Raw genomic sequence first — 13,409 nt, forward strand, 5'->3', positions numbered from 1 at the left:
ACAAAAGCCAAAATAGACAAATGGGACCTAATCAAACTCCACAGCCTCTGCATGGCAAAAGAAACAGTCAGTAGAGTGAATCGGAAACCAACAGAATGGGAAAAAAATTTTTGCAGTCTACCCATCTGGCAAGGGGCTGATATCCAGAATCTACAAAGAACTAAAACAGATCTACAAGGAAAAAACAAACGAGCCCATTCAAAAGTGGGTGAAGGACATGAACAGACACTTTACAAAAGAAGACATACATGAGGCCAACAAACATATGAAAAAATCCTCATCATCACTGGTCATTCAAGAAATGCAAATCAAAACCACATTGAGATACCATCTCACACCAGTTAGAATGGCAAACATTAAATCTGGAGACAACAGATGCTGGAGAGGATGCGGAGAAATAGGAACACTTTTACACTGTTGGTCGGAGTGTAAATTAGTTCAACCATTTTGGAAGACAGTGTGGCAATTCCTCAATGACCTAAAAATAGAAATCGCATTTGACCTAGAAATCCCATTACTGGGTATATATCCAAAGGATTATAAATCATTCTACTATAATGACACATGCACATGAATGTTCATTGCAGCACTGTTTACAATAGCAAAGACCTGGAACCAACCCAAATGCCCATCGATGATAGACTGGACAGGGAAAATGTGGTACATATACACCATGGAATATTACGCAGCCATCAAAAACAATGTGTTCGTGTCCTTTGTAGGGACATGGATGAACCTGGAAACCATCACTCTCAGCAAACTGACACAAGAGCAGAAAATCAAACACCGCATGTTCTCACTCATAGGCGGGTGTTGAACAATGAGAACACATGGACACAGGGAGGGGAGCACTACACACTGGGATCCGTTGGGGGGAAATGAGGGAGGAACGGGGGGGTGGAGAGGTGGGGAGAGATAGCATGGGGAGAAATGACAGATATAGGTGAGGGGAAGGAAGGCAGCAAATCACACTGCCTTGTGTGTACCTATGCAACAATCTTACATGTTCTTCACATGTACCCCCAAACCTAAAATGCAATTAAAAAATAAATTAATTAAAAAATAAAAATAAAAAATAAATTAAAAAAATTAAAAATTACATGAAAATTAAAAAATATCAAGTGAAAAAACACACTCTTAAATAACCCATTGGTTAATATTGAGAGGTAGTTATTGGGGCAAATGTGAAAATTTGCAGCAGAGGAGGACAAGAATAGCTTACTAAATAAGCTGATTGTGTAAGAAACAGTTAAGTCAAATTGGTTTTTTGTTTTTTGCTTTTTTTGAGATGAGTTTCCCTCTTGTTGCCCAGGCTGGGGTGCAGTGGTGTGATCTTGGCTTCCTGCAACCACTGCCTCCCTGCTGAAGTCATTCTCTTGCCTCAGCCTCCCAAGTTGCTAGGATTACAGGCATGGAACTCAAATCAGCACCATGCCCAGCTAATTTTGTATTTCTAGTAGAGACGAGGTTTCACCACGTTGGCCAGGCTGGTCTTAATCTCCTGACCTTAGGTAATCCACCCACCTCGGCCTCGCAGAGTGTTGGGATTAAAGGCTTGAGGCACTGTGCACGGCTTGAATTTGATCAAGTTTTAAATCATTCAAACTTTTAAGTGCATCTTTTTAGGCTGATACATTTCCTTACATATGACTTAAAATGTTGCATTCAGGAAAGATATTAAGAGCTATAGCACAGTCCTAAGGAGAGCTATGGGGCGGGGGAGGGGGGCGGTGCTTCGGTGAATAACCAGCTTTTTAGCATTTTTCAGGATACTACAAATGATATTAGGGTTGCCTAACTTTCAAGCCATTTTTCTGCAAGTCAGCTGTCACATAATTAAAGTTAAGTAGAATCATTTAGTTATGCTAAAACACTGTAATGTTGATTGTTTTCACATGAGCCAAAGATTTGGACTGACACACATCAGTTACATAAAATAAGAGAGCCAAATCATAATATAGTCATATCCCTTCACACCAATCTTCTTGTCTCCCTGCAAACTCTTCCTGCCTCCAGTTTTTCCTTTGTTCCTTCTCTTATTTCTTTGGTTCTGACTTACAGAATCCAATGTGGCTTCCACCAAAAACCTGAAATCCGATTTCATGTGCCTCGCTGTGTCTCACAGAACTAACTTACACTCTTAACAATTTAATCAGTTCCAAGCAACCTACAAAGCAACAGAATATTAGCTTTCAAAGCTTGACTGTAGAGAAGAATAAGGATGTTATCCAGAATAAGTTTAGTTTTGAAACATTCTCTTCTCTAATTACTTTAAATTCTGTAACTTACTAAAAAAATTCCATTAAACAAATTTTTTCTCAAAAGTATTTACTACGGCTTTTACAAAAATGGTTTAACAAATTGAGAGTTGTTTACAGATGGATAAAACACAAGCTACGTACATGGCCTCTCATCCTTTATGATCCATGTCAGTACGGAAAACTCTGGTCTTAACATCCTGGTGTCATCTTCAGAACTTTAGCACATTGCCTTTGATTCCAAATGTGCTTACTCAGCTGCCTGGACTTTTTCTATTGGCTCTTACTACTGACAAAGGTTAAGGCTAAAAAAGAAAATGGAAGAAAATTATCTATTCCTAGAATCTACAATGTATTAATCAGAACACTAATTTTGAACAAATATTACTTTGGTGATTTGGTTTCAAAGTGTGCACAAATTTTACCAGAAATGATTTCAGTTATCATATGAACTCCTTTCAAAACGAAATTCCTCAGTAGATCTCCACATTTGTATTTTCAAATGGCCCTAAGTGTACAGCAATGCAAAAGATAACCACAAAGAAGCGTATCCTATTAAGTGAAATGTGCCAGGCACTGAAGGACAAATACCATACGATCTCACTCAGGTAGAATCTAAGACAATTGAACCCATAAAAGCAGAGAATAGAATAGTGGTTACAAGGGGCTGGGTGGTTGGCGGGCGTTGGGCGGAGAGGAGATGGGAAGATGTTGGTCAGAGGATGCAAAATTGCAATGAGGTAAGAGGAATAACTTCAAGGGATCTATTGTGTAGCATGGCGACCATAGTTAACTGAGTGTTACAGTCTTGAAAAACGCTGAGAGTGGATATAAAGTGTTCTTAGCACACAAATGATCACATGTGAGGTGATGCATGTTATTAGCTAGATTTAATCATCCTGCAGTGCTTATACAATATACACTTCAAGATATCATGTTGAACACAATAATACATGTAATTTCATCTGTCAATTTGAGTAAAAATAAATAATAAAGAAATTGTATTTATTTACTTATTTCTTTTTGTTTATTTATTTTTTGAGATGGGGTCTCGATCTTTTCACCCAGGCGGAAGTGCAATGGCACTATCTCAGAGCACTGTAACCTCTGCCTTCCGGGTTCAAGCAATTCTCCTGCCTCAGCCTCCTGAGTAGCTGGGATTACAGGTGCCCACCACCACACCCAGCTAATTTTCGTATTTTTAGTGATGGGGTTTTGTCATGCTGGCCAGGCTGGTCTCGAACTCCTGACCTGAAGTAATTCACCCACCTCGTCCTCCCAAAGTGCTGGGATTACAGGCATGAGCCACTGTGACTGGCCAAAAGAAATAAAATAAATAAATAAATAAGGTGAGTGAAATTCTCTTCACGAAAAATAAAAATAACCTACAAACCCAACCATTCAAATTGGTATACAAATGTCTTGTCTTTTCTATGCATAAAATATGCATGTAATCAAAGTATAGAGAATTTTTATTTCTTATAGTATATAGTATTCAGCTCATCTAATATTTATTGTATAATTAATTAATAACAGTTTCTTTCTAAGGTTGATATTTATGGAACACAAATGTGCGAGAATGAGATGTTTTCTTTTTCTTATCTTATTTTTTTGAGAATCTTAAGTTGAGACCATGAAGTTACAGAGTTTCCTATACTGTCTTGGATCATAAAGATAATAGGTCATTTATTTAGCTTGCATTTCATCCCCATGTAAGAGAAGCTTAAGAAAGATCTGTGTGGTTTTATTTCTGTCTATTCCACTCTTCATAATAAAATCCTCTAAGAAAATTTCTCTGAAATTAAAATCAACACCACACAAAACAGTATCTCAAAATGTTACTACAATTTCCAAAACTAAGGAAGGAAATTATAAATCACCTTACAGTTTTTCTCTCTGCCTACAATTTTTCCCAAGTCTAATCTGTTCAACACATTTCTGTAGGAGCAATTTTTTTTTTAACTTCAATTTGGCCATATAACTTTCCTTCAGAGCTTGAGGTGCTTCTACATTACACATGGAATACAGCTCCAGCTCAGACATGACACTCAAGTCCTCAGAATTTGATTGCCATCTTTGCTTCTGACTAACCTGCCCTTTCTCCCTCCTACACCAGTCTGAGCACCAGGCTACTTGAGGGCCCGGAATCCTTGCCAAAGTCTTTCTATTCTCTCTGGCATCACCCAGTTGTCCTTGTTGTTGGTTTTTCCACTCTGATCTGCTCATTTTCTGCTCAGCAAATGTCTACTCACACCTCAAGGCTCAAGAGCTACATCTTTTAAAAGTCTTCTCTGATCCATCTGGACTCGAAGGACTCTCTATAAAAAAAAAACAAATGACAGAGTGCTGCAGGCCAGCCCTGTGCCAGGGTTGCTGTGGGCTTTCCATGCTGTCACTTAATTCTCAAAGCCAGAGGGTGCAGTCAAGTTAATCCTAACCGCCAACAAGAAGAGTGGGTTTGCAAGTGTTGAGCTGACTCAACCCGCTGTCATTCAGCTGATTGCATGAGACCTCACACTATTTTCAGAAAATTTCTATTAAGGCTATTGATGTGTGTTTTATTGGCTCTTTTTCCTCTGTGAAATCCTTGAAACCTTGGTCTGGAGAGACTTTAATTTATCATGTACATCAGGTCAATTCTATAGTGAAAGGAGATGAGTCCTTTTAATAATTAAATCAGATTAATATTCATAGCATTCAGAACTTTCTTAGGTAAACAGGAACGTATGATTAACCCTGTGTTATGAACTGACTGTTTGTGTACCTCCAAAATGTGCGTGTTGAGGCCTTATTCTCCAGTGTTACAGTGTTTAGAGATGAAGACTTTACAGAAGTAATTAAGGTTAAAGGAAGTGATAGTGGTGGAACCCTGAGCTGATAGGACTGGTGTCCTCATAAGAAGGCACACTGGAATTCTATTCTCTCTCTCTCATAGAAAGGCTGTGTGAGGACTCAATGAGAAGGCAGCCATCAGCCATCTGAAGTCAGGAAGAGAGTCCTCATAAATAACCAAATTGTCCAGCCCCTTGTTCTTGGATTTCTAGCCCCAGAACTGTGAAAAGTAAATTTCCATTCTATAAGCCACTCAGCCTGGGGTATTTTGTTATGGCAGCTCTAGCAGACTAAGACACTTTCTTAGGTCATATATTATTTATTATTGTGTCTATCATTAAATCTACTTACTAAGCCACTATATAATAGGCAATCAATATACGTTATTAAATAAAATAATTAAAATTAAAAGCATTTAAAAAGTACAATAGAATTAAAGAACCATTCTATTTTCAAAACTTAACATCAACATGTTAAAAGAAAATTCTATTTTTACTTTAGAGTATACCTACTATTCTTGTGAAGAGAGATGTTATTCATAGGTCATAAATATTTATATAAATCCCAAAGCCTTTGGAAATATTTTCAGTACAACTTTAAAATCCGAATTCTGGGAAAAAAAAAACTGAATTGGGAGTCAGCAAATTTTTCGAAATAAGGTTATTTCGTTAAATAGAATAAACATATAAAAGTAAGAAACACACATGTGCCTCGAGCCAGGAAGCTGAGGAGGGTCACTTGGATGAGAGGGGCCTCGGGCATGAGACGGGAGGCAGAAAAGCATCTAACAGAAGGTCCTTAGTCCAGGGAGGTGGTTCAGGATGCTGCCTCTCTGCGGGTGCTGCTTACCCCAGCTGCACTCGGCTTCCCATTATTTCCCCAAACTGGCATGAAGTGGGCTGTGATTCCATTCACTGCGCTGAGAGGAGGGAAAGGGCAGCTGGGAAAGGTTAGGGCAGCAAGACAGGATCACGATAAGAAGGTGTGTCCTCAAGTGGGCTTAAGGCTTTTTCACAGTTCTGTCTCTGCTCTTACCTAAATGTCAGTTTCTTTATTCACAACTGCTGTTTCTAGCTACTATTGATGTCTCTTCAGTTCCCTTTACCTATATCCTAAAATCTATCTGGAATAAATTACTCTTAGGACATATTTGGCATCCAAATTTGGAAGAATAACCATCCTTCAAGGTTATAAATTAAAACATATATTTAAACAGCCTTTGCCATTATTGAAAGTAAAAATTATATTTTGAATGACTTTAGAAGCTTTGTGATAAAATTCTAATTACCTCTGATGCAAAACATCTAAACGCTAATTACAAAATATTCTAAAGTACATTCACTGTCACTTGATGAAGGTGACATTTTTATTGCTAATTGTAGTGTTAAACAATTCTAAGAACAATACAAGAATAAAATTTTTAAAACCTTTAAAACATATAAAATGTGGAAAATGAATAAATTAATAAAATACTTATCATGTTGATAGGTTAAATGCCGTTTTTCAAAATGACTCTGAAAAACAAACCCATTGGGTGGTTTCATTTTGAGGTAGGGAAGCCTGTAATACAGTAAACCCTGTATCTTGTTGATCTCAAAAAATAATTTTGTGCTCTAATTAAATTCATGATTTTAAATTAAAAGTTGATATATAAAAACACCAGGGGATTTCATAATGCAAAGCAAGAAGGGCAATTAGAACTGGGAGAAAAAAATGGTGACTTTCGCTGGCGAAAAAGAATGGTCATGGGGAAGGTGACCGCTTTGCCATTTATTACTGCAGATGGCAATTTTGTTTAAGGAAGGAAAATACTAATGAATTGAATATCCAGACACACATTCAGATTGCCTGAAGTGTTGGAGGCATTACTTTAAATATTATTAAAATTGTAAATTTACATAAAGAGTATTTTTGAAAGTTATCTTCAAAATCCTAGAATTGACTTCTGTAATAAACCACATATTAAAAAGGTGACTTAAAAACCTTTGAAAAACAACATGTTTGCCTATTTTGGAAAGAAATTTCAAAATTAAAACTCAGCAAATTAAATTTTCAAATTAAAACTCAGCAAAATCAAATAAAAACAACTGTATACGATTTTTGATCAAACAAATAGTTTTAGATGAGAGGTCTTTAAGCATATGATTTACTTAAAATATTCCAAGAAAATTTCCAAAGAAAATTCTGGACATCTTGTTGAGTAGCTATTATAAGGTAACCCAGGAATGCCTATTGTGACCAAGCAGTGAAGTAATGCTGGAAGATAATTTTCCTTTCACTATGGATCAAATGTCCATAGTCCATGGACACAGCCTCCTTCTCATTCACATGTCGACAATATGGATCAAATGTCCATAGTCCAGGCACACAGCCTCCTTCTCATTCACATGTCGACACCCAATCTCCAATGCGGTGGAATTTGGAGGTGGGGCTTTTGGGAAGCAATTCAGTTATGAGGGCACAGAAACCTCATAGATGGGATTAGTGCCCTTTTATAAAAGAGAGTCTAGAAAGCTGCCTCACCCCTTCCTCCATGTGAGGACACCGCCAGGAGGTGCCCAATATGAACCAGGAAGAGAGTCCCTAGGAAACACCAAATCTGCTAGCAGCTTGATCTTGAACGTCCAACCTCCAGAACTATAAAACATAAATGTCTTGTTTGCAAGCCACCGAGTCCATGGCATTTGTTACCACAGTGTGACTGGACTGAGATACCGCTCATGTTCCATCTGAGCAGAAAGCAGTTGAGGGCTGGTATGGTGATTTTCCTCCATCAAATGCTCAGGGAGCTAGGATCCTGCATTTTCCCAGTTCCCTGCAAAACTTCAGCCTTCTTATCCCCATTTCAAACAACATCAAGAACACTTTCTGGAAGCTGGAAAGGCAAGTTCTCTTTCCATTAGCCATAACTTCATCACAGGCCACACCCATAACAAAATTTCAAAAATGTAACCTTTGTCTGGGGAGTGGGCATGTGCCACCTTGACTTTTGGTTTGTTAAGCAGTAAAGATTATCCAGCGAATTAAGAGGTCAATCAAATAAGTTTGGATATTTTACCTCCTCCTCCTCTTTTCTGTAGATAAGTATATTTAGCTTAAAGGGTTAAGATAAGCATATTTAGCTTAAAGGGTTAATATCTCAGAAAAAGTATTCTCCAAAATCCCCATCTAACTGATATTTCTACTATATATCATTCACACATAAACATGTTGCTTTTTATCTTACACTACACTATAAAACTATTTCTTTTAACTTAGGGATGTAAATATGTAACATATTGAGTGAATAAACTTCTTTTTATAATACTGATTTTGAAATGTAATCATAATCTTCAAATTTTTATGGAATACTATTAGGATTCAATTGATAAAATTTGACTAAATTATGGCTATATATGTCAACTTAAATGTATTTGTTTGGAAATTGAAAGCTAATCCATGAGAAGCATAAAGTATGCTAGAATTACCAGAACCTCCTTCCCTGCATGGTCTAATGGGATGGAGACCACCAGGTACAGAAGCAGCAGAGCTGGTGTGTTCTGGTTTAGCCTCACTTCCTGAGCTTTCTCACCGACTCTACTCTGACCTGGATTCCAACAAGAAGAACAGCCGCAATGCCCCCTCTGGACCATGGCGCTCCAGCAGCCGGAGGTTCTGACCTTCTGGTGAGTTCTCTCTAGTTCTTCCTTCACCAGAGCTGGCAGACATCTTGGCACTGATCCTTCCCAGACAGTTACTTCATCAAATCCACCCACAGCTACATGAGGACCATTTCTTATAAGAATGTTTTATTTCATAACATTCTATAACCTCAGCTTCCTCCTTCTACCAATATTCACTATCTATAGTTAGAGGTTCCTAGGTAGTATAGGTAAAGGTAATCTTTTCATTGAAACAGTTTCAAAACCTATGATTCTTACTGCTTTATGTGGCATGTGAAGGGAATTGTGTCTATTTCTTGTGATAGGCAACAGAGCATAATCTTAAGAACATTGCTTCTACTTGTGTAAATCAATATATACGCTCCTTTACCTATCTTAATTTTGTCTTTATTTTTCAATTTTGGTAAAATATCTAGCTGTCGTATTTGCTCATAACAATGCATTTTATATCATAGTGTCTAAAATACACACACTACAGGACTGGAAGATTTGCTTCACAGTTTTTCTTTAGTCAAAGTAAATTGGACTCTCAATAAAACATCTTCCTTTCTCATAGACAATTATATTGTCAAGATAATCTATGTTACGCTGTGGTAACAGGCAACTCAAAATCTCAGTGGCTTTCCACAAGACCTTGTTTCTCACTCACACTATATATCTATAACACATTGGCTGCCTCTGTTCCACATCATTTTGACATCAGCCTGGGCTTTGAAGCAGTATCAGTTCAGAGCAGGGGAAAAAGATATTTTTCCAGAAAGGGAATTTTCTCCTGGAAGAAAATATGTCACTTTCATTTCTTTTTATGGCCCAAAACAAGTTACAAGGATAGGGCTGATGTTAATGAGACTGGGAAATATAGTTGGTCCTCTATAACCATGGGTTCTTGTCCATGGATTCTACCAACCGTAGGTTGAAACTATTTAGAAAAAAATGTCACAAAGTCCCAAAAAGCAGTATTTAAATTTGCCATATGCCCAGTACTGTGTGGAATCCACTGGAATAAAGTGATACGTAGGCTTCATACTATTACAAGTAATCTAGAGATGACTTACAGTAAATGGATGTGTGTAGGTTATATGGAAATACTGTGCTATTTTATAACAGGGACTTTAGCATCCACAGACTTTGGTATCTCAGGGAGCTCCTGGAACCTATTCCCTGCAAATACCAAGAGACAAGTGTATACTTCTTCCCCCGGGAAGAGTAAGGGATACTTCACGGTATAATCAAACATTGTAGTCTATCTTTCTGGACATCATTTTGTTCCCCCACCACATTCAAAGCATACACACTCCCTCATCCGTGGCAACAATCCCAAATTCCCAGTCACGTCCTCCAACATCCACCTGTCTCATCTAGTCTGGAGCCCATGAAGCAAACCTAACCAAAATGCCCCCCTCCTCTTTGTATTCAGGAGAGCAACAGGAGGGATAGCACTGCAATAAATGCTCCCACTGGGTAAAGAAAACAACGGGACCTGCCATCACCGGTCTGTAGGAATCCCAAAAACCTGCTAGGCAGAATTGGAGAGGCCCCTGTCCTTAAGGTGGAGAATATTCTTTGGGTCCTGGCTGTACATCCTGGGGATAGACACTTTCCTCCCAGTATCTTTTTCCCTCCATGGCCTGTGGCTCTGTTTTTGAAGATGTTCATCCTTTTTCACCATCTAACTTTGTCACATCTGAGAGGGCCATTGATAACGCACCCTCCCTGGGACCAGATGGCCTTCTCAGTCTGTTCCTTGTCCTTTGAAGTTGGGCGAACCAAAGCTTATTTTAAGTTATGAAGCGTCAAACTCTCTTCTGGCTCAAACTGACTATTGGAAATACAATTTTCTCAAAAACGTACTTGCTTCCTCAATCCTTCCTGTGAGAAGAAGCAAATATTTTAACATCATAATATCAGCTACCACAGAGATGGAGCTTATATTTTTTCTTTTACATAGAGCCCCTGATGCACTCAATGTAACGGCTGTTCCACCTGCCTTTTATATTTCATTTTTATATCTGGCTGGGCTTTGCTGCTAGAAATAACATATGAAAAGCACTCGGAAATTACATCTTGCATCTGATGTTCCCCAGAGACACCATTCCTGACCCAAATAGTCATTTGGCTTATATTTGAACATAAACATGAATGGCGTCTCACAGCCTACTGAATCTGCTCACTCGCTTTTATACTGATCAGCTGCTGGGATATAAATCTGCCTTCTTGTACTTTCCATGCACCGTTCTTTCTTCTGCCAGTTCATAAGCACACAATAAATACAAACTATCTATAAACCATAGCGGACCAGTCAGCCTATCTCTTTACTGTGAACGAGTAATATTGCCTGAAAAAAAAAGTAGCTCCTCAAAGTGCATTTTTATATAACATATTTTTCTTCCCTGTTTTTCTTTCAGTGTGTTCTAATTTGACATTTTCCTTTAAAATGTGTGCCACAATCTAAATACTGATTTTTAGGTACCCTTGGGTCATCGTAAAATGGAATGGAGCCACTATTCCCTTCATTTAAAATAACTATTTTCCTTTTTTTTTTTTTTTTTTTTTGCAGATTACACATTCACCTCTGTGGGTTTTTGTTTGTTTGTTTTGTTTTGGTCATTACGTTGCTGAACTGATTGTTTTAAGACATTATCTAAAATCTCATATTATTTAACTTGTCTTTAACACAATTGCTATATGTCCTTGCTGCTGGCCCAGCACAGATTAGATGGTCATGTCTTTTATAGTTTATTCAAATGATTGATAAAAGGTTGAAAAGGAGAAAGCCAAGGAGAAAGCCCATGGCCCCTACTAGAAAGTACCTTAACGTCGACATCTATCCATTAATCACCACTTTGGGTTGAGTTTTTCAATCAGCTACTAATCCATCATTTTGATCTTGCACTTTTCTAAATCTTGTCCACAAATGCCTAGTCTGACATGATTTGTTTTTTGTAGGTCTATATTCACTGCCTCCTCTAAGGAACCATCTTTCAGCTTTAATGATGTGGTCCTTAGACAAGAAGGCAATATTATACTACACATCAGCAGTAAGCAGAATCTTTGTCCAACTTTTCAGAGTGTAATTATTATTTGTCAAACTTTAAAAACTTATAGAACTTTGCCAAGTTTTCTCAACACTTTTCAGGAATATGTTCATAAAATCATTGGCAAATTTTCTGAATAACTTGGATAGTTCTGCTTCAATAAACATTCAAAGAAGCTGTGTGTACCACTAGAATTTCCTTCCACTATCTCAGGTTTCAAAATCTTTCTCACTGGTCTCCATTTCTGTTTGTTCTTGTCTGAGAATAATTCTAGAAACTATATTCGAATTTTCTCATTGTCAATCATCAGCATAACAAACTCTATGGCATGTGTCATCCAGTCACTGCTGAGGCTGTCTTGAAGACAGCCATTACTTCACGTTGTCATTCTTGTAGTCAGTTTATTTTCAGAATCTGGCTTAAACTAGAAAAGCCATGTCTCAAAGTTTAGCTATTACTGTGCTTCCAGTAAGTGTAAAGAAGAGAAAAGATCTTGTCATTGAAAAAAGACCGAACATGTGTCCAAATATACTGGGCATCAGACTAACCCCCAAACTTTCTAGTTCTGTATTTTGAAGAGGTCATAAGATTCTCTGACTTACAATTTGTTCTTTAAAATTATGAAAGAAAAGGGTTTTCTCACATGGAGTGCTGTAGCAATGAGAATTATATAAACTACCTTAAAGTACTATGTAAGTGGTAAATAAAGCTTCTTACTATTGTTATTACTTGATAATTTAAAGTTGATATAAAACACAAGAATAAGAAAAGTAAAATAAAAGCAGTGTATTATTGAGAACTGAAGAAATAAATAAATTATATATACTGAGGATGGTTAGGTCATTGCTTTGTCTATATATTTAATTAGTAACTGGGAAATAACCTGTACATTCTTATTTAGTAATTCAAATATATTAATAATACAAAAGCCAAGTATAGTCAACAAAGGCACCAATTGTGTATACAAATAAGATATTCTTTTTAGTATTAATATGTCACTAATTAAGGTTTTGAGAAAATTTCAGATTTTTTTTAACTTCATAGGTCACATTTTAAATATTTTTGTAGCTTTTCAAATTTAAAACAATTAATTTATTTCACATTAAAATATATTTATGATGTGAAACTAGGGATATATTTTATTGAATCGTGTTTTTTGAATAATCAACATTGAATGAATTTACAGTCAAAATATGAATTATGGAACTGACAGTATATTTTAATTAATTTCATTTATGTAGATACTACTTAATTACTTGGAGTTAGGATTATCCAAAATTTTAAATTTTAAAGTGTGAAGTCACAGAAAATGTAACCAAGAAGATTTTTATTACATTAAATTTTGAGCCCCAAATATATGAAGCTGTTTCCCAGAGACAGATTCAACTATAGAAATTTGTTTTTCTTATCTATTTTTATTTTTTTGATAGTCTTTTTGTAGTTTATGTTCCCTGAGAAATGAGGGAAGTCATTGTTAACAATATTCCAACACATTGTGAGACATCAAAAGATAAAATCATAATAATAATGACAATGATAGCATCTTTTGCTGTTCATTTAAAATTAATGGCTACTTTATAATTACTAATATTTAAAGAACTAGTTGCTTCTTAAGTGGAAAA

The sequence above is a fragment of the Saimiri boliviensis genome, chromosome 10 (assembly GCF_048565385.1).
Source record: "Saimiri boliviensis isolate mSaiBol1 chromosome 10, mSaiBol1.pri, whole genome shotgun sequence".
NCBI classification, from domain to species: Eukaryota; Metazoa; Chordata; class Mammalia; order Primates; family Cebidae; genus Saimiri; species Saimiri boliviensis.